This window comes from Corticium candelabrum, chromosome 12 (assembly GCF_963422355.1).
Source record: "Corticium candelabrum chromosome 12, ooCorCand1.1, whole genome shotgun sequence".
In the NCBI taxonomy this organism is placed as follows: domain Eukaryota; kingdom Metazoa; phylum Porifera; class Homoscleromorpha; order Homosclerophorida; family Plakinidae; genus Corticium; species Corticium candelabrum.
This window is the reverse complement of record NC_085096.1, coordinates 6,425,620-6,443,899: the sequence shown is the minus strand read 5'-3', so window position 1 is coordinate 6,443,899 and position 18,280 is coordinate 6,425,620. Positions and strand designations below refer to the sequence as shown.

At 43.5% G+C, this 18,280-nt stretch overlaps 1 long non-coding RNA gene across 2 annotated transcripts; it reads right to left on the bottom strand.

The window, feature by feature from the left end:
* Window positions 1-350: 350 nt before the first annotated feature.
* Window positions 351-2,648, bottom strand: LOC134188077 (uncharacterized). Of its 2 annotated transcripts, XR_009971256.1 has the most exons (4): window positions 1,848-2,648; window positions 1,732-1,772; window positions 982-1,082; window positions 351-911 (listed from the first exon to the last, which is right to left on the bottom strand). It is a non-coding gene; the product is annotated as an uncharacterized LOC134188077 (long non-coding RNA). The 2 variants fall into 2 exon arrangements; XR_009971255.1 differs by having other exon boundaries at window positions 1,732-2,648.
* Window positions 2,649-18,280: the final 15,632 nt, after the last annotated feature.

The following is an 18,280-nucleotide window of genomic DNA, read 5'->3' as shown; positions in this document are numbered from 1 at the left end:
AACTAAGGAAAATGCTAGCCGTCCGTATATATAGTCCTTGATCACGAACTATGTTGGATTGTGTGTAGATCACATCTCTCAGCCTGCCTCTGACAAGGTTATGACACCCGCAGCTAAGTTTTCAGTTACCGATTTGGCAACTCACGTTGGTCTTGTTCTGGAAGATAACGTGAAACAGCAACTTTCGAGCGGCCAGGTCGCACTATCTACAAATCCCAAAATATAAAACTACCTTCGATATAAACGTAACAAATTGGATAAACTTTGCTGCAACTAAGAATATTCCATTCCAGATATAATGTACAAGGCAAACTGAAATGAGTTTTCTTATCAGTTACTAGGCTCGCAGTTTTGATGTTGTTGCTCTAGTTTGGTCTGGCGGCGCGTTCGCTTCGCTTCATACCGATTCTCTGAGAGATCGGTAATCTTCTTGAAGTTGCCGTGATTGGCATATTCAAATACAAGCCAAATATGTACTACAAATAATTCAATGTTCAAAGGCTTAAATCGTTATGATCGAATAACACATGCCTGCATGCATAAATATATGCACGGATATCCCTCCTTCGTTTCCTCCTGTCTCTTTCTTTCTTCCTCCGGCCCACCTTCACGTCCATCCTTCCACTATAGTCTCTCCCTTATTCCATCCCACCCTCGTTACGCTACCTGCCAGCATGCTCACTCATTTGATAATTGGGAATATTGAATTATTGTCATTGAAGGGTGGAACCGCTCGAATGGACGCAGCACTAAGCGGGTATTATAAAATAATCAATATTCTCTTAACATCAAAAGCCAATGCTGAACAGCAAATGTAAATAAGCGAATAACGTTCTCAAGTGTCTTGTCGCCCATAGCAATTGAGACGTGAGCTTCTTCTTGAAGAACGGCTTCATTAGATGCATCATCATCTACATTGTTTGTAATATAATTGTTAGATAACAACGTATAATAGCGGCCTGCTTCTTCAACCAACTTTACCTTCATCTAGCTTGGCCATTTTAACTGCGACTTCCGTCCGGTTTGCGAAGACGTAATATCGTTTGCTTCTCCTCTAAAGATAGTACCAAAAAAGCCCTAACCTGTGTGAAAACAGAATATTTGTAGGCGTGTTATTGCCAGGATGTGTGTGTGTGCGTGGGTGCGTGCGTGCATTTTGCCCATGGAGAAAGCGTTGTCCAGATCTAAGTGTACAAATACTGTAAAAATGTAGTGTAAACTAATGGAAAAGAGAACAAGAAATCTCTCCAAACTGCTTGTAAGTAAACTCTTGTTCCAAGATGCTGCTGCTGTAGTAAGTGATAAGTGCTGCAGTAAGAGATGAAGCTCTTAGGAGTGAGAGGTACAACCCTAGTCCACGCTCATTGCAAACTGAGAAGTCGCTAAAAGCAACTCGTAATCTCGAGATAAAGGAAACAATGGTAATTAAAGCTGGTAGCGAATCAAATGAATATGTTTCTTTTACCATGCAAGGTGGGGCTCTGTATGCTGCAATGCATCACAGCAATCTACTTATCACAGTCTACAAGAATTCACTTCAGGTATAGACATGTGAAGAGATAACTGGTCATAAACTGCACCGCACCTCTTTAGTTTACCTGCCATGACTAGCCAAATAACCATCCATAATTTTCTACATACCGCTGCACATTCAACATTTGGCTAAGGGGCTTGTCAGCTATACTGTAAGAACATAGCTACCATGAAGAATGGCTACCATGCATGACTTACCACTAGCCATTAATTCGCCTGCCGCATTTAGCTGCACACAACTACAATGCAAATGCATATAAGTGCAAAGGACAAAATAATAAGTAGATGAAAAATTAACATACAGCCATGCATACCTATAGTTCCCATTTGGAGACATCTTTCTAGTAATTTCCTGTGTCTTATAGAAAGCTAAATGTTAAAGTCTTGGGAAATTAGTTGCCTTGTCAATTGTACAAGATGGTGGAGGGTTGCCAGTCTTTCCATCTAAGATATATATATTCATATATCTGTGGATGCAATATTGCAAACATCGAATTTTCAATAGAAAATATTCCGGATGCCAGCACTTTAAACATTGCTGGAAGAGTGATTCAAAATAGCCACAATTAATGCCTAAAATGCATAAAGTATCTGTTGCTGGATCTCACCGGCAGACTCAAGCCATCTTGAGTAGTTAAAGTGCGATGGCAGAGTTACTGACTGCCTTGTCAATGATTGCCACCAACCTTGTCAATAAAAAAAGAAAGGCTTCACTCTCTGCCCTGAACATGCACCACACTGTGCTAGCCACAAAAGGTGAACTCGATCAGTTTTCTGAAGGGCTGCAAACCTTAAGCGTCCTTACTTGCATTAGAGACTACCTGGGGAAGTTCACGAGATTCTTTGTTGCCGACAAAATTCAAAAACTAACATCAGATTTCTTCTAGTCTATCATATCATAATTATCTTTATCTAATCAAACCACATCAAATTAAACATTTTTGGTGAAACCACATATAGCGGAGAGGGGGGCAACAGAACTGGCAAAGGGACAACAGACCTGGCAAAGGAACAAGCAAAATTCATGCATTTTTGCCAGTTCCTTGACGAATGTGAAGGTTTCGATGAAATCTTCACGCTTGGCCATTTTAACTGCGACTGTAGTCCGGTGTCACAGGATAAACTACCCCCCCCCCCGGATAGATCATCCCCCGGATAGTATAGACTATTCCCCGAATACTTTGTACTAATCATGTCACAGCGCAGACTATCCTCCTGGCAAAGCATCCTCCGGATAGTATATACTATCCCAGATACTTTAGACTATCCCCCAATTGTCTAAACCTTACTCGAGTGTCCCAAAAATCCGGCTCAAATAGCTATGTAGACTATCCGTAACAAATCCGGGGCTTAGAATCGTGGTTGCGCGCGTGTATGGTCGTCAATTTCCCGCCGTTTCAAGGGTGTTCCATACAGCAGGCTGTCATCATGAGCAAAGCTACTGACCTTTCAGAGGCTCGTTGCCAGGTTCTGCTGAATTACCTGCAAGGTTGTAAACGCGGACAACCAAAATATCCACAAGGTTTTAGCATCAACGACAGAAGAGGCCTTCGTCAGCAAGCAACGTCTTTCCACAACGAGGACGGTGTACTCTACAAAAAGAAGGATGATGTCAAGGCAGGTGAGGTAAGTCTTCGGAGAGTAGTCGTGTCCAGAGAACAACAAGTGAGAGCGATACCAGACTGTCATGATGGTGTGGACGGATGTCACTTTGGTCGTGACAAGACATTCAGCAGGGTTAAATACTTAACTTTTTGACACTCATATCTAGGTTATTGTCTGTCCATTGCATATACATGTAGAGACACAGCCATATCCTGCACTTTGATCGCAAAAATATGTTGCAGTACACTATAACTTCACAAATGAAAACAGATACACAGCTCTAGTCCGTAGTATGCAAGTTTTTCAAGATGCTGTTGGAGAACTGGATGGTGAAAGACTGCATCGCTTATGGAAGTTTAAAATGCTTCGTTTTAAGGAGGCCAGCAGAACAAAGTATGGCTTAGAAGCATTCTATTTTGTAGCAGACTAAGCCTTCACTGCTTAGCCCACACGAAGCTCCACGCCAGGTGTGGAACAGAGGCTTCAACCTCCGAGGTGGTGTTGATAACAAAGTTCCGTTAGACTAGGCACAGAAGCTGTGCTGGACAATCTAGATGTTTCACTAAAAGTTGGCAGAATTTGTAGATGTTTCACTTGAAGCTGGCAAACAATCTAGCAATTATGCCAGTATGGACAAATAGAAGGATGTTTGGGAGGTCCTACACCAAAAGATGGGTGTGTACTGTCCTGGACATTCTTACAATCATTTATGAGGATGAAGCGTGATGGCTTGCATACACTGTAGCCATCATCACTGCTCTCTTGGGTCAGAACTCAAAAGCGGAAGATACATATGCAAGAGGTGGTTCACTCTCCATCTGCTATCTGATAAATGTATGGTACATATTATACATGTATACTGATATGTTTCGGTTGATGTCATGCAGTCTAGCTCGATCTACTCAATCGTTTACTTTTAAGATTAATTTCTAAAGTGACTTGGAGGGACATGCAATCACTAGTTGGCATGCAGTGCTGTGAGTTTTAGGTTTACATCGTTGCATGGTCTTTCATAGATGCTGTTACCTTGTCAACAGGGTTTACAGCATTGTGCCACATACTGCCCAAGTGTGCATTTTTGGAAGAGGCTCAAATCTTGGACCACTAACGCTATTGAAAGATGACTGTGCAAGCGAACAGATTGCTCTAAAGAGTACATGGCCACAAGCGGAATTACACCTACGTTACTTTCATTTTTACAAAGTACATGGAGATGGTTTAGGACCTCAAACCCTGGTATCTGTGGCACAGACAATATTACCTGTATGGCACTAACAAAACGACTTGTTTCTGCCCCAAGTGAGCAAGCATTGAGTGAAATCCAACGTGAAGTAGACAAAAGCTCTTTTCAGACATTCCAAAAGAGACTAGGTGATTACTGGCAACGGAGGAAAGAATGGGCTGCGTGTTTCCGAAAGAACTTTCCCACACGAGGCAACTGTACTAACAATTATTCAGAGGCTAGCATACGTCAAATATCTGTTGCCACAAACAGATTATTGTAATTTTATATTGAACAACTGTTGACTAGTGTAGCAACAACAGTTACAACTGGAAGTCTAGCCAAAAGACCCCATCTGGACACAACTGAGACAGGCAGATGCACACCTGAGCAGCGAGTCCTGCAGGAGAGTGCAGTGACAGGTGCAGCAGGGTCTCCAATTGTTCAGACCCCTATTCCTAGATCCCCATGTTTACATCATACCACCAAGTCACCTGCAGTCACAGTAATGGATCAATAATTATTGACAAATGGGTTCCTAATGTGTGGTGAATGAGTAGGTAACTGTCCAGTACAGACGAGGTTCAAAGATACTCAAACTTAGGACTCCCAGGAAAAGGCGTGCTGTCAGTGTGCGTTCGCAAATCATTATCTGCAATGTCTAGTTTTATGCTACAGTCTGGAAAGGGAGTTGGTGCTGCAATGAGCACCCTTAAGAATAAGATACAACGAGAAGTGAAAGGGCTACGAAAGCTGAACAAATCGACTCTGTTCCTAGGCGGCAAAGAATCTCTCACCAACTTTTGCTGGGTCAATGTCTGGTTAGAGTTGCATCGGTATGCTCCCACTCTGACGGACGTTCAGTTTTGGTGTTAGACCCAACAGACAACAAGCCAATAGTCTGCTTGGTGGCTGCCATGGTACTGAAGCAGAGATACAAACACTTCTCAATAGTTCAGCGGAATAGTTCTTTATTGCTCTATTGAAATGAAACTTCGAAGCAGGTAATTCAGATTGCTGTTATGACAACAGTTTGTTTACGCCGAAGCAGAAGGCAAAGATAATCGATCTGTGGCACCCGGCCGCTGCTGCTGCACGAAAACACCGACGCAGAGTTACGATAAAAAAAAAACGGAGTCCAGGCAAAAGTTTGTTGAGAATTTAGAGACGTCGGAAATGGAAGACAGAATGAAGCAGAGAATGCGCCAAATTAAACAGCTAAAAGCTGCAAGACACAGAAGCTAAGACAAGCAACAGAACCTGCAAGGTTCTCCAGTTGCAATTGCGTAACAATGACATGTGAATGCAGGTTGTCTGAAATTTTCTGAGCGGGAAGAGATTGTATTACGTATCAGTATAAAGCCAATAAAAGTAGGAACAAGAATACCTGAGTTTGTTCGTTATCTGTAGCGCAAAAGATTAGTGAGACTGCAATCTGTACAGTAAAAAGCTGCCAACCGTCCGGGGGTTCCCTGAATTGTAACGAGATTAGGTCCTCCGTCCCGGCGTCCGGATCGGTACATGAAATGTCCTGGAATTTCCTTGAACAGAGTCAAACGAATACAGAGGCGTAGCTACACAATATAGGCATATGAAGTAGACTAAAAATAGGCGTGGTCTTTTCTACCGTGCTAAACCTATCGCTTCTCGATACAAAATGTCGAAACATGGCCAATCCACAATCGACGAAACGATATTTAGTGCAGGCATCGATTCTGCAGTCTGTTAAAAGGTAAGCAGACCCTAATGTTTGAAGCAGCCCGGTGGCGTCTGTTTGAGACATTGTCTTGTTTTCGTTTCGCAGAAATGTTGACACGGTTGATACCAATAATTCAAGCGAATCTGCGCATTTTCTTCATGATCCTTTGCAGTTTGGTAAAAAAATTAAAGCTAACTAAGTAAAATGCTAGCCGTATATATAGTCCTTGATCACGAACCACGTTGTATTGTGTGTAGATCACATCTCTCAGCCTGCCTCTGACAAGGCTATGACACAAGCAGCTAAGTTTTCAGTTACCGATTTGGCTACTCACGTTGGTCTTGCTCTGGACGATAGCGTGAAACAACAAATTTCGAGCAGCCAGGTCGCACTATCTACAAATCCAAAAATATAAAACTACGTTCAATAAAAACGTAAGAAATTGGATAAACTTTGTTGCAACTAAGATATTTCATTCCAGATATAATGTGCAAGGCAAAGTGAAACGCATTTTCTTATCAGTTACTAGGCTCGCAGTTTTGATGATGTTGCTCTACTTTGGTCCGGGGGGCGCGTTCGCTTCGCTTCATACCGATTCTCTGAAGGATCGCTAAGACTTGTTCAAGTTGCCGTGACTGGCATACTCAAATACAAGCCAAATATGTCCTACAAATAATTCAATGTTAAAAGGCTTAAAGTGTTATGATCGAATAACACATGCATGCATGCATAAATACATGCACGGATATCCCTCCTGCGTTTTCTCCCGTCTCTTTCTTTCTTCCTCCGGCCCACCTTCCCTTCCACCTTTCCACTATAGTCTCTCCATTATTCCATCCCACCCTCGTTAAGCTAACTGCCAGCATGCTCACCCATTTGATAATTGGGAATAACGGATTATTGTCGTTAAAGGGTGGAATCGCACTAATGGACGCAGCACTACGTGGTTATTATGAAATAGTCAATATTCTGTTAACAGCAACAGCCAATGCTGAAAAGTAAATGTAAATAGACGAATAACGTTCTCGTGTGTTTTGTCGTCCATAGCAACTGAAACGTGAGCTTTTCCTCGAAGAATTGCTTCATTAAATGCATCATTATCTACATCGTTTATAATACAGTTGTTAGATGACAACGTATAATAGCCGTCTGCTTCCTCAACCACCTTTACCTTCATCTCGCTTGGCCATTCTAATTGCGACTGTAGTCCGGTTTGCGAAGACGCAATATCGTTTGCTTCTCCTCTAAAGATTGTACCAAAAAGGCCTATCTCTGTCGGAACAGAATATTTGTAGGCGTGTTATTGCCAGGATGTGTGTGTGTGTGCGTGCGTGCGTGCGTGCGTGTGTGTGTGTGTGCGCGCGCGCGCGTGCGTGCACTGTGCTCATAAAGAAAGCGTTATCAAGATCTAAGTGTATAAATACTGCAAAAATGCAGCGGTAAACTAGTGGAAGAGAAAACAAGAAATCTCTCTAAACTCTTGTTCCAAGATGCTGCTGCTGTAGTAAGTGATAAGTGCTGCAGTAAGAGATGAAGCTCTTAGGAGTGAGAGGTACAACCCTAGTCCACGCTCATTGCAAACTGAGAAGTCGCTAAAAGCAACTCGTAATCTCGAGATAAAGGAAACAATGGTAATTAAAGCTGGTAGCGAATCAAATGAATATGTTTCTTTTACCATGCAAGGTGGGGCTCTGTATGCTGTAATGCATCACAGCAATCTACTCATCACTGTCTACAAAAATTCTCACTTCAAGTATAGTAATGTGAAGAATTAACTGGTCATAAACTGCACCGCATCTGTTTAGTTTACCTGCCATGACTAGCCAAATAACAATCCATAATTATCTACATACCGCTTCACATTCAACATTTGGCTAAGGGGCTTGTCAGCTATACGGTAAGAACATACATTAAATATTGCTTTAATACTGCTTTCGACAATCAGTAAAATATGAAATGTATGGAGGTTGAGTTTGTAGCTGAAGCCGGAGTAGACACTGCAGGACTGACGAGGAAGTTTTTCGTCTCTTGGCAGACTCAGCAAATCAGCAAATATGTTGCAGCCAGGAAAGAGCACGTCTGTTTTGCCATGATGTAACATCACTCCAAGTATGTATTGGTCCAGAGTTTTGCACCACCCAGTACTTTGCACACACCCATGGTCTACTAAAGCAGGATGGCTACCATGCATGCACATACCACTAGCCATTAATTCGACTGCCGCATCTAGCTGAACACAACTTACTCAACACAAAGTGTACACAGAAGTGGTAATTACACAGACCGCTCAGATATTATTATTATTATTATAACTAAACGTTAAATGATGCATTAATTAATATATCTACCCGACCGAAAGAGCAAGGAAAAAGTTCTGTTCAATTGATCCATTGCCTTGTCTTCGTAGATCGCGCACATTTGCTATTACTAACACTGTTTAGGTGAGAAACAAGTGCACGCGTACTTGCGCCAAAAACGATTTGGATTGGCACAGGTTCAAATCGTACATGTTTATCACAAGACTACCTGCACTAAGCGATAAGCCAATACGTTTGTGATACTGTAGTACAGGTTACTTATTCATTAATGAATATAATGAGTACAAGAAAATATAAACGATTAACAGACAGCTCAAATTTAGCACGCTAACAATCATAGTAAAAAAGCAGAGGAAGGTATTTTGGAATGCATAATTAAGCGTTTACTCTTTCTGAATCATCAAGTAATTGTGCTAAAGCAATTTCGCTTTTAGCATTTTGCACCTGCACGTTTACTAGTTAGGGGTGCACCTCCACTTACGCTAAATCGATTTTCTTTTAGCACAACTGCAGGTGCTTCTTAGTACCTGTACTACAAAGGAATATAATTTTTAGCACAAATTTCTGAATACAAAGGTACACAATGGGTGACAATTGACTAACAGATTGCTCAGACCACCGGCAAGCACGTTCATATCACTATAAAATGGCTGCACACACTGCGCTTTCAAAGGTAGTCTAGAGCTGGTTTTAGTAAAGCTATATAGCATACCGTATACGATGTACATCTTTCGATTAAGGGACAACGCAGCACGTTTGCCGTATGCCAACTGCACAACAGCGATGCTGGAAAAGATTTTCAAGGTGCGTATAAGAATATGAAGCGATGCAGATAGTCGAGTAGCTCAAAATCAAACTGATTTATTGTATATATATATATATATATATATATATATATATATATATATATATATATATATATATATATATATATATATGTCAATTACACTGCAGATCAGTCAGCAATCAATGTACCTCACAGTCGTGTCTACACAAGAATGCATCGGACCAATAGATGGCAAATTTCTACTGTCAGAATTTGCAAACGACAAACAATTCGAAATTAACGGAGACGTGCGTTCTTCTCGCGATTCTTCTTCTACAGCAGAATTTTCCGCACCTTCGCTGTCGTTATCTTCTTTAGCCTTTCAACCTATTACTATTCCTTTGCATACTCGAACTTCACAATGAATTACGTTGCAGACAAACGTTATACGTGCTTATATCGATGGATTTAGTCAGTTGCACGACGTCACGGATGTCAACTGTAAACTATATAGTTCAGAAGCAAGTGCCCAAATTGTGTCAAACAAGATGGTCTGCTCGTGTTACTGCTTTGTAAAGTGTCATTGCCAAATTTATGTAGCTTTGAATAAAATTGCCAAACAAAGCTCAGGCGTGAACGCAAGAAACTATGCAATGTCTTTCATGAGACTTATGCAATCCTAAGCTTTGTAGTGTCTGTTTGTTGCTCAATACATATTGAGTTTTCACAACCGCTATCCTTGATATTACAGGAAAAAAGCTGTAATTTTCTCAAGGCAAGGAAAAACGTAAAGGATTGCCAGTAATCATTAGTCGAAAGACGAATGCCAGAAATTTCAACGACCTATGGGTGAAAACGCAGCATTTGGACAAGGAAATTGATGATATGATGACTAAACCTAAAACCAAATCGGTAAGCTAGTATCGAGCTAATTCCGGTACTGATGGGCTGGACAGAGACAGTGACAGTGCATACTGACGCAAAAATGTCTATTGTCCTTTTATTGATCACTGTAGAAGTCTGATCGCGGTTTTCGTCGTCTGTGGAGTCAACTCCACAACGGCGATAATATCCAGAATAATTTACTTCCTTTGCCATTCCCAAGGCACAAACTTTCAATATTTCTCCATCAAATACTAACACATTTCGAGCAACCAGGTCGCACTATCTACAAATCAAAAATATAAACTACGTTCGATATAAAAGAAAAAATTGGATAAACTTTGTTGCAGATATAATGTGCAAGGCAAAGTGAAACGCATTCTCTTATCAGTTACTAGGCTTGCAGTTTTGCTGCTGTTGCTGTAGTTTGGTCTGGTGAAGCGTTCGCTTCGCTTCATACAGATTCTCTGAGAAATCGCTAAGAGTTCTTGAAGTCGCTGTAACTGACATAATCAAACACAAGCCAAATATGTCCTACAAATAATTCAATGTTAAAAGGCTTAAATCGTTACGATCGAATAACAGATGCATGAATGCATAAATACATGCACGGATATCCCTCCTGCGTTTTCTCCAACCGATTTACCTCCCGCCCACCTCCCCTTCCACGTTTCCACTATAGTCTCTCTCTTGTTCCATCCCACCCTCGTTAGGCTACCTGCCAGCATGCTCGCCCATGTGATAATTGGCAATATTAGATTATTGTCATTACACGGTGGAACCGCTCTAATGGACGCAGCAATGTATGGTTTTTATGAAATAGTCAATATTCTGTTAACAGCAAAAGCAGTGCTAAACAAAAATGAGAATAAGCGAATAAAGTGCAAGCGTCGATTCTGCAGTCTGTTAAAAAGTAAGCAGACCTTAATGTTTGAAGCAGCCCAGTGAAGTCTGTCTGAGACATTGTCTTTCTCGTTTCGCAGACATGTTGACACGGTTGATACCAATAATTCAAGCGAATCTGCGCATTTTCTTCATGATCATTTGCGGTTTGTAAAAAATTTAAGCTAAATAAGTAAAATGCTAGCCGTATATATAGTCCTTGATCACGACCTACGTTGACTTGTGTGTAGATCACATCTCTCAAGGTAGTCTAGAGCCAATTTTAGTAGAGCTATATAGCGTACCGGTATATGTACACCATTCGATTGAGGGATAAGGCAGCATGTCTGCCGTTAGCCAACTGCACGACAGCGATGCTGGAAAAAATTTTCAAAGTGCGCATAAGAATATGGACCGATGCAGATAGTCGAGTAGCTCAAAATGAAACTGATATATTGTATGTATGTATATTTAGTCTGGGCGAAGATGAGGCGCTACCCTCATTGGCCAGCAAGGGTGAAGTTCTCTTCGTGCGTTTCTGTGATCGTTTTCTCTCACTGTGTCTGCATAGGTCGAACGGAGCACAGTCAAAGACAAATACCAGGTGTTCTTTTACGGAACACACCAAATGTGAGAGGGATGTCAAACTGTAAACCATATAGTTCAGAATTGTGACCAAATTGTGTCAAACAAGATGGTCTGCTCGTGTAACTGCTTTGTAAAGTGTCATTGCCAAATAAAAGCAATTTATGTAGCTTTGAAGAACATTGCCAAAGAAAGCTCAAGCGTGGACGCAAGAAACAATGAAATGTCTTTCATGAGGCTTATGCAATCCTAAGCTTTGTAATGTCTTTGTTGCTCAATACATTTTGAGTTTTCACAACCGCTCTCTTTGATATTACAAGAAACAAGCTGTGATATTCTCAAGGCAAGGGAAAACGTAAGAGCTTGCCACCAATCATTAGTCGAAGAGGAATGAGAGGAATTTCAACGACCCTTCAACGCGAAATCAATTACCTCAGTCACTGCCGAGAAACCCTACAAGTTCCCGTATATAAGTTTAAAGGGTCATTGGGGTATGAAATAAATTTCCTCCTTGAGAAACTTCCACAAGATGCCGTATATAGGGTAAAGAATCCCTGGGCTAAGTATTGTACCGTACCTAAATCTACTCAGATCATCCTATTGCCACCGCTATTGCCTTCCTCAGTAAACTACACCACTGCAGTACGGTATAATATAATGGTGTCTAACGCAGTTAAACGAGGTTGATTCCACCGCCGAGCCGCGCTTGCGTGCGGTCAGGGTGTGATCATGCTAGTACGCGTGCGCTATTCGCAACGCGAACTCAGCTCTTAGTTTTCGCGCGGCAGCAGCACACCTTGTCCGTTTCTCAATCGCTTCGAAGTTTCAAGATGTCTGAGCAGTTTTCTTCCCACTAGTCAGCTGCCAATAGACAAGTCGTCATCCCTCTGGATAAGCTGAAAGAGCTGATGGCGGAAACCGCCCGTTCGGCGGTTCAGGCGAAACTCTCACAGCACCGCATTGCTCCAGCCTCGGTTACAATCGTCTTTTTCGGAGCTTGTAGTTAGTGAAGTTGGCGCAGCGTCAGACAACGGGCATAATGTCGCTCATTCCGTTTGGCGCACGCGGGTCGCAGACTTCGCGCCAAATACGAGTCTTCTCAACCTGGCGGGGCGGTAGGCGCGTGTTGCTTCCGCCGCGCCTAGGCTGTCACGCTTATACTTCCGTATTACTCTATCTACTGTGGTCGATAACGGGCGAGCACGGTTTCTTTTTTGCGTTCCTGCGTCCCGCGTTCATACCCGTTGTTTTTCCGCGTCCCGTCTTTAAAAAGCTCGACTTTCAGCTTGAAATAGAGTCACAGCGGGAACCGCGTTGCACCAGCAGTGCCACCACCTGGCTGTCTTGAAAGCACCGGCGGCGGGGACTGTTGTTCTCACTATGTCTATTCGCTATGAGACCACTGTGTCTCCTGTCGTCTGCCGAGACACTGGCATTTTCCGCTGTTTCGCTGGGACCGCTGTCCACGTTGAAACGCTTGCAACCATCGGGGCTTGTGGTTCATAAACGAATTTGTTGCAGATCGTCTCCTAGGTGCAATGCCCGCCCCAGCAGAGCCAGAAGCGATTAGCTTTATGCAGCCACGATGACCGTCAGCCGTCCCAGGCACGCTTGCCGTATCTAGTCCTGAGTCGGCTATCATCAATGCCGGGAACGTCACGGCCTCCCGGCCGGTAGTGATAGGCGAGGGCACTCCTCCGGTTCCAGCAAAGCTCGTGAAGCAAATACAGTCTGGACAGTTCGTCGATTTCACCGAACTTCTACCGGACAACCTAGAGCTACTGCGAAGGCTACCAGCGTCTTCGGTTTCCGGAGCAAATGAGGACGGTCATTGTCGCCTGCCGCAGGTGTCCTCGCTTGGCACATGGGTGCAGTGCTTTGCGGTTTACGCGGCTTTTGTTCTGCGAGCAGCTCCAGATCGTGCGCTCGATCTTATGGCTTACCTGCAGCTGGTTGTGCACGAAGATCAATGCCACTCGGCACAGGATGGTTACTATATGACACGAGCTTCACGCAACTGGCTGCTCACTCGCCAGCGATCACCTGGGGTCAACTTCACGCGCCGCTATACGTCGTAAGACTTACGGACAGCAAATGCAAAAACTAGCTGGCGATTTACAACAAGTTCATTGGTTCCATGTGAAGTTATAGTGGGGGTCTGGTGACGCATTCGCTTCATACCGATTCTCTGAGAGATCACTAATAGCCCGTTCACACTAGCGTTTTTAAGCGGGCCAGCCCGGGCTGACCCGGGCCAGCTCGGTTGAAAGGTGTAGTGTGAACGTGGGCCGAGCCGTGCCGTGCCGAGCCGAGCCGGGCTGAGCTGGCCCACCCCAACTTGCCGGGCCAGCTCGGCTCGGCTCCGCTCGTTTATGTAGTGTGAACGGTAACGGGGCTGGGCTGGACGCTACAGCAGGCGGCAGACGGTAAGCATGCATATCAATTGCATTCTTTTAGGATGAGCGTAAAGTGTCAATCTAGCTATTATACATCACTATGGCGTGGACAGAACAAGAAACCCTTCTTTTGATTGATCTTTGGGGGAAAGAGAGTGTACAAGTTCAAATTGAAGGTTGTGCGCGCAATAAAGAAGTGTACGCAAAGCTTGCAGCGCGTATGCAGGAAGAAGGATACAACCGGTCAGGCACGCAGTGTCGAGAGAAGATCAAAAAATGGATGCGACATCTTCTCCTGCTTGACGCTCTTCTCGTAGACACCATATGCATTTCTGCGTTTGACTGACGAACCACGAGGGAGAAGAAAAAGCGCACAGCTTGTTGTCGATCCATAGCACTTAGTACGGTACTAGCGCGTGCAGTTTGAGCTATCTAAGGTAATTATATTAAGGTAGCGCGCGTGCCAAAACACACGCCTACTAATCGGGCTAGCCGCTAACGCCACAAGCAGTGTGAACGGGGGCTGGCTCGAGTCTCTGGCCCGAGCTGGCCCGGGCTGGCTCGGCTCGGCTTCGAAGACGTGCTAGTGTGAACGGGCTATAAGAGTTCTTGAAGTCGTCGTAACTGGCATATTCAAACATAAGCCAAGATTGTCCTACAAATAATTCAAAGTTAGAAGGCTTAAATCGTTACGATCGAATAACACATGCATGCATGCATAAATACATGCACGGATATCCCTTCTTCGTTTTCTCCTGTCTGTTCCTTTCTTCCTCCATCCAATCTACCTCCCGCCCACTTTCCCTTCCACCTTTCCACTATAGTCTCTCTCTTGTTCCATCCCACCCTCGTTAGGCTACCTGCTAGCATGCTCGCCCATTTGATAATTGCCAATATTGGATCATTGTCATTACACGGTGGAACCGCTCTAATGGACACAGCAATGTATGGTTATTATGAAATAGTCAATATTCTGTTAACAGCAAAAGCAGTGCTGAACAAAAAATGAGAATAAGCGAATAAAGTTCTCGTGTGTCCTGTCGCCCATAGCAAATGAGACGTGAACTTCTTCTTGAAGAATTGCTTTATTAGATGCATCATCATCTACATTGTTTGTAATAGAGCTGTTAGATGACAACGTGGGTTAGTGCAGAAATTAATGGGTTAGTGGAAAATGGGTTTTCGGAGAAATTCAGCATGACAGCATGCGGTGCTTTTCTCCAGGTCACTCCACATCTACAATTGTACGTGTATCTGTATATTTTGCAGATTGTTAGCTGGGGTTAGTTTTGGGTATTTACAGTCGGAATTGGGAATGGATTATGTTTAGTATTAACATTTGATTGAAGTTGTTAGGTAAAAGTTGGGTGTTTTTAGGTTGTACAGAACCGCACGTACACAGCATTTGCTAGATGTCATTCGTCATCATGTTTTTCAGGCAATAACTGTGGTGAGCGATTGTTGGAAAGCCTACAAATGCCTGCAAGAAGTAGGCTATTTTCACTTGACGGTAAATCACTTTCTGAATTTCGTCGACCCTGAAATCGAGAACTGGAACGTGCAGGCGCCACCGTAGCGCAAGAGAGGGTATCATGTGTAAAGTGCTACCACCTTGAGCTCCGGTGTTTGCGTAAAATACAACAACAAACCAAGTCAGCTTTTTTTGATAAATTCTGTGTGTTTATTGAGACTTTATGCCTGATTTCAGTGAAAGATTTCATCCGTGTACGGAAGAACTGCTTGAAGTTCATCACCTGCAATGGAGACAATGAGAAATTATGGAGACTTTCGAGACTATGGTTTTAACCCTTCACCGACCGTCAACTATTACGTGCGCGTACTTTAGGTGGGCGTGCTCACCTTATCGCCTCCCGTTAGTACCCGGTTCAAATCGGGCCGTTTTCCCGGAACGAATCGCTAATAAATTCTCTTTCGAATGAGCAAACTTTCAACCGTCTACGTTCTATCAATCGACAGATATTGCAAGTTGTGTTGACGTCACATCATGGCCTACATCCGGCCACGTAACTTCTCCATTGAATATCCGTCTTGTTGTGCTTTGTTAGCCAATCAAAATATTTTTAGCCGTTAGACACACCCTCTGGGCGTGTCCATACATACGGGTAAAATTTTAGCGGCGCATGCGGCTTAGTAAGAAAATTTACCGACCACGATGTCTGGGCGCTGGAGTGGCTTCGAGGGTTCTGTCTTCGCTCCAGATTTGGCTGTTCGCTTTCATGTGAAACGACGGCCGACGAGGTTTCAGACGAGGCCGAAGGTTTCTCCGAGTTGGAATCGTCATCAGACAACGACGGGACGGAGAACGAGGAAGATCTTCCCGTGAGCGAACACAGCGATGACGCTACTCTGTAAGTATAACGGCTAGATGTCAAATTTTGCCGTTTCTTTGCGATATGCTGTTCAGTAAACGTTTGGGAAGTGTTTTGGGAAGTTTGGGCGTTGACCGTTGGAAAGAATCTAAGTTAGGCGCATAGTTAGTCGCCGTTGCTATGGCTACGTTCCCGGATGTTTTATTTGCAAACGCAATATATAGCAATCTGCAAACATTTTTCTAATATTATATGTATTTCTTAGTTTACCAGACAATGCTGCTTCGCTCCACGAGGAAGATCTTCCCGTTCTCGTTGACAGCGATGACGACACTCTGTAAGTAAAACAGTTGTGTGTGTAATTCTTTCGTTTTGTCGCGATACGCTGTTTATTAGACGGTTTTATGTAAATTGTTTGCAAGTTAGCTGTTGCTGTTGTGAAGATTTTGAATTATGCGCATAGCAACAGACGTATGTCGTGGTTGCTATGGGTAGGTACCCGGATGTGTTTTTGCATACCTAATAAATTGCTGTCACGCAAACATTTTCTAATATCTTTATACATTTCTTAGCCCTCCTTCACCTCAACAGCATTCTTTGTTACCTCCTCCATCTCCTCACTCTACTACACCACCTCCCAGCCCATCTTGTCTTCCGTCGTCGTCATTGTCAACGTCACGTTCTCGTCGCCGTCCTCGTCAGCCTCGTCAGCCTCGTCAACCACGTCAGCCACGTCAACGGCTGAGGATAGCCACTCGTCGGCCTCAACGACAGCCGCAACAACAGCAGTCGTCTGATTCCGAGCCTGAGCCAACCGAACAACTTGATCGCCGCTCCGAACCACTGAACGTCCAGAAGTTGTCTGAATATCCACATATTGATACTTATCAACTCAATCTTCCACCTTTTCAACCATTCAGGCAACCTGGATTCTACCCTCCTCCAACATATCCAACTGACGCCCTTGGAGTCTTCAAACTGTTCTTCACCGATGAAATGCTGGAGACCATCAGAATGTATGTGTTTGATGTCTTTTGTGTGCGTTTGTTATATAATACATTATAATAACTTTTAGAAACAGCAACATCAACGGTGAAGACAGTTGCAAAAAGTCTTACCGTGGAAGATCAGAAGGGCGTCGAGGAGGGGGGAGTTTTCGTTCATTGACGTTTGCGGAGATGAACTCATTCATAGGGCTCATACTATACATGGGAATTGTAAAGGTATGTACTATAGCAAAATTCCTTAGTAGTTTTTTCTTAATTATATATGTATTTATAAGGTTCCTGAGCTCTCTGAATACTGGTCCACGACCTTTCCATTTCACGGATTGTGGGCCAGACCGTTCATGTCACGCAATCGTTTTGTCGCTATACTATCGGTCCTGCAGATGGAGAATCCTCGCACTGACAAGGATCGAGGGACTGACCCATTGAGGAAAGTCAGAGGCCTCGTTGAGGCCATGCGCCTCAACTGCATGAAATATGGTCAGCCCCATGCCCGTGTCTCACTTGACGAGCGAATGGTCAAAGCCAAAGGTCGCTTTGGCTTTAGGTATGTAGTAGTTTCTAACATAAAAATTAGGAATTAACTAAATTTGTTTTCGCTGTTTTTAGGCAATACATAAAGAACAAACCCGTCAAGTGGGGAGTGAAGTTGTATTGTGTATGCGATTCCATCTCCGGCTACACATACAACTTCGAGGTATACACGGGCAAAGAGCGACAATGTTCGAATGCGGCGACGACAGCAACAACTACAGTAGCAGCAACAACAACAACTGCAGCATCAACAACAACATCTGCTGCAGCATCAACAACAACATTTGCAGCAGCAACAACAACTGCTGCAACAACAACAGCTGCTGCAACAACAACAGCTGCTTCAACAACACAGCTGCAGCAACAACAGTAGCAGCAACAACAACTGCTGCAACAACAACAGCTGCAGCAACAACAGTAGCAGCAACAACAAGAACTGCTGCAACAACATCGGCTGGCTCGGCTCGGAAACGACGGAAGACGCCACGTCAACCAGCGAATGACACAAGTGTGATCCATCG